Source organism: Poecilia latipinna, unplaced genomic scaffold, assembly GCF_001443285.1.
Source record: "Poecilia latipinna isolate Pla-1442-1.1 unplaced genomic scaffold, P_latipinna-1.0 Scaffold1983, whole genome shotgun sequence".
NCBI lineage: Eukaryota > Metazoa > Chordata > Actinopteri > Cyprinodontiformes > Poeciliidae > Poecilia > Poecilia latipinna.
Genome location: NW_015114599.1, coordinates 98,607 through 103,048, shown reverse-complemented (window position 1 = coordinate 103,048; position 4,442 = coordinate 98,607). Strand labels below are relative to the sequence as shown.

The following is a 4,442-nucleotide window of genomic DNA, read 5'->3' as shown; positions in this document are numbered from 1 at the left end:
GTCATTATAGGTTAAGGGCAAGGAAGAAGAGTAGATTTGATTAAATGTCTCTGCTGCGTTTTCTGTGAAAGTACGTTTTGTGATAGTAGCAGTTTGTCCGTTAACGGATAAAGAACTTTCAAAGATAACAGCAAAGTGATCCGACAGGCGACATCAGTTACAGAGACATTGGAAATATTCACACCCTTACCGATAACTAGGTCCAGTGTGTGTCCATGAGTGTGTGTTGCTTGTTTGACATGTTGTGTTAGAACAAAACTCTCTAATATATTAAACAGCTTTTTTGCCCCTCGGTCTTGGGGGTTGTCAACATGAATATTGAAATCACCGACAATTATCAAACAATCGTAATCAATGCATATGAGAGATAGAAGTTCATTGAAGTCCATAAAGAAATTTTCCTCATATGTTGGGGTTTTGTATAAAGTTAGTATCAAAGTTCGTTTGTGGCCTTTTACCTCAATTCCAAGATACTCAAAAGACATAAAATGACCCAGAGAGATTTTACTACAGTTCATGGGATTCTTAAATATTGAAGCCACGCCTCCTCCTTTTTTGTGTTTTCATTCATTTAGTACGATTGGTTCATTATTGTCATTCAGCCATGTTTCTGTCAGAAATAAAACATCAATATTATGCTCAGTGATGACATCATTAATTAATATAGCTTTAGCACAAAGAGATCTGGTGTTTCAAAGAGCCAGTTTAAGTGATTTGGTGGTGAAAGTTGTTCAGTCTGAGGTTTGAATTAAGACCACTGCTTTTTGTATTTCTGTTTTTTATAACTTGTCTTGTAGTGATCCGGACAGGTTGTAAAATTCAGCTCCCATTTAAAGCGGCACTCACAAATACACACAAGAGGGATACATCACAGGCATCAGGCAAAAAATGTTACACCAGTTAAATTGAAAAGTAAATAAATAGCCAAACACTCAAATATGAAATTATGTTGTTCTTTTGCAACAATGATTTATTCAAAAAAAAAAAAAAAACACGAACTAATAATAATAATATATAATAATAGTTATCCTGATAAATAAATCAGTAACCAAAACTCTCTCAAAATAAGTTTAGGATAGGTTTAATCCACTTAGTTCATGTTAGTAAAGAAACCCAAATGGTTAAATGTCCAAATATATGAATATTGTCCACAAACGAGTTCCATATCATGGGAGAATTTCTCCCTTTTAATCCAAAGTCCCAATCCAAAACGAAAAATCCCAAGCGTCAAAAACCTCCCCCCAAAAAATGAGAAAAAGGAGTGGTACCACCAAAAATCCCCAAAAAGAAACGTAAAGTCCAGATCTCACCGGGAATGTCTTTCTTTTGGCGTCCTCTCGCTCCGTCGGCGTCCTCTGGCCAATTGGCGTCCTCCTGCACCTGGCGGCGTTTCCTGTGCACAAGCTCCAATCCAGCTCCTAAAGCGCACGATCCGAGTCGCTGGGGCGAACTTTGATTTATTATTTGTTCTAAACGTTCAGTTAATTCAAGTCTCCCGCTGCACGGATCTGACGGTGAGCGTCTTCCACTCTGATTGCGCCGCGGCGCGCCGACGCACACGCCCCTTTTTATACACTAAATCTCAGCCACACCTAAAAATCAGCATGACCTGCCCAAAAATCAGTTTTAAAAGTGAAAACTCTGAATAATTTTACAAAGAAATAACAGCAACTGTTATACCAATCAGATTATACATTTTCTCTTCAATGTATTTTCTACAGGAAAAAAAAAAAAAACAAACATAGTGGTTATGTTACAAGGTAATGTCCTGCTATGAAATGTCGGGGGGCCAGACACATTCTGGTGGAAGACGGTTGTAAAAATAATATCTGGACCCCGGTCTCAGACCTCAGAAACGCAGAGTGCCGGATCCTCAGGGAGGTCAGAGGCAGGTTGTTTAGATGAAGTGAGGTCTGCTATGTTAACGCTAGGTAGAGTCGTGTCGAGGCGAACCTGTTGATCCATACTATCCTGCTGAGAGGAGGAGTCCGTCCATCTTCCTCTCTTACCCGGATCCTCCACCAGCATCTTCAGGCGGCTCAGGTGCAGCCCGACTCTCTTTAGTGATTGACTTCCTGAGCAGTAATAAAGTAAGTAACAAAGAAACAAAGAAAGAAGGCAGCAAATGTACATGTTGGTTCCACAATGTTCCCCCTGAAAATATGAATCAAATCAGTCTTTACAAGGTAAAAGTGATTTGAAGAGGTAATTGAGCTAAACAGCCAATTAGATCGCTGGGCTGTGACCCACTGTGCTCTCTGGAGACGGGTCTTTGTATTTCTTTATTTTTCTAAGGTAATTATTTTTTTCTTTGTGGTTTTGGTTTCTGAGGAATATGTTGGGCTGTTGGTGTGATTTTATGCACTTGATTTTCTGAATAAATTCTAGTTTCTTGGTTTCACTTTTACACACGGCATCAATGGACCTTACCACAGGGTCCGCGTTTCATTGGTGTTACGTCCACCAGGCTCGTTTGATGGGGTAACATTAAAAGGAGACCACACAAGGATTTAGTAACTTAATGAAAGTAGAATTTATTAAATTATATTAAAGAAACAACCCTAAAAAAAAAAGAATACCTGAAATGAGAAACCAAAATAGATTAAAGCAGAACCTATAAGTGACCAGAAATAAACAAATGCTAAACAAACCTAACAAATCTCAACCAAAAGATACAAACCAAACCACATGGGGTTCGGAGGAGAGAGAAGGAAAAAGCCTCCCTGACTGCTGCATGCCTGGAAGTTTTAAAGCTGCAGAACACCAATCAGGGCAACACGCATCACCTGCAGAGACCTGTCTGCAGAACCCTAAAAGGAAAAAAGGGCAGAGACCCACTGAAGCCGTAACATTGGCTAATGCCCATTTGACGTCACTGCGCAGCTACCACGTGCTTGACCGTCTCACAAACAAAAGCTAAAGTAGTATACACATGCTAATGTAGATTGTGGACTAGCAAACCACAATCTACACAATCAAAGTTTATGCGTAATGACTCGAAAAAGAATGGTTCTCCACTGTCAGTGGGGAATCTGTTCAGGCGATGTCAGGCATCCTGATCGTATTTGTGGAACTAAAATTCACAGAATTCCCAAATCTGGTACGGAATGCCTAGCTTGGATCAAAGCTTGTGCACGACCGCATTTTCAGCTCAACCATCGTCAGATCAATAAAAACAAAGGAGTGTGTGCTGGTGTAAGTATTATAACTTTGCTTTATTTGTGTCTAGTGAATGGGGATATTTTGAGTGGCCCTGCGACAGACTGGTGACCTGTCCAGGGTGACCCCGCATCTCGCCCGGAACGTTAGCTAGAGATAGGCACCAGCACCTCCCGATCCCTTTTGAATTTTGAAGCTTGAAATATTATAAGGTCTTAAGGAGGCCTATAATGTGTGAACAATGACCCCAAGTCTGAAAAAGTCAATAATAAACACATCCATTATGAAAACATTTTAGCTAAGTACAGCATAAAGGCAGTACCGATACAACTTCTACACCCTGAAGCCTGTCTGTTACACAGTGTTACGTTAGCTGAACAGATCAATATGCAATGTGTACCGTATCTGACATGCATTAAAGATTTTATTTTACCTGAAAAGGCTTTTTACTAAACTGTAATCATGTTAGCCACGCTAGCACCGAGTACAGTATGTCAGGCATAGGCACACTCAAACATTTGCCAACAACAGAAATCACTGATTTCAAAAGTAACCGTCAAAACCATGAATGTCCGACTTACCCAGCCTTGCAAGAACAACAGGCATCACTGATCTCATCCACAGCTATATTTATGCTGAGGGTGTGAGGATCTGCTGTTTTCCTCGTTGATCGGTAGCTTTTAGCTGCGACGCGCACAATGTTGGAGGCATCGCGTGGCTCAAACACCTTGATGTCGTCCAAAAAAGATATGAACTTGTTGGTTCCCCTGTCCATTGTCGTGGCTGATATTTTTTGAAAATCTGGCATAAATGCTACACTAATCGACTCAGAAATACTCTGCAGAGAGTCAATCGAAGTGAAAGACGCCATGTTTACACACAGAAACTAAGCTCCACGAGGCTTTGTTTGTGAGACATGCAGCCATGTGGGACTGTTGAGAGGCGTTTCTGGGTGGAGCTTGGTGAGGTCTATGGACCTGGGAGACGAGAGGTGGCAACGAACAACATGTAAATTTTTCCAGTCTCAAAAATCCCCAAACAAGATCAACCAGCAGTTCAGCCTGACATGAACTCAGTGAAATTTCCAATCATGACTCAGTTTGTTCAGAGATTCACCACCTGGATGAGTCCAACATCAGAACAATCAACTGTCTCTGTAGAGACTGAATACATTAAAGCCACTGAAACTCTCCACAGCATTAAATCACTGTAACATCATAATCTGAAATAAAATGTTTACACATGGTACTCCAGTTGTTCACTTGTTTTTTGTTTTACCCTCT

The 4,442-nt window shown here is 40.5% G+C and overlaps 1 protein-coding gene and 1 long non-coding RNA gene across 4 annotated transcripts in view; both read left to right on the top strand.

Moving 5' to 3' along the window:
- The window catches only part of nln (neurolysin (metallopeptidase M3 family)), a 31,432-nt gene that overhangs the window by 9,330 nt on the left and 17,660 nt on the right, over positions 1-4,442 (top strand). The window lies entirely within an intron of this gene.
- On the top strand, positions 732-1,872 carry LOC106935592 (uncharacterized). Its single transcript, XR_001421927.1, has 2 exons — positions 732-809; positions 1,761-1,872. It is a non-coding gene; the product is annotated as an uncharacterized LOC106935592 (long non-coding RNA).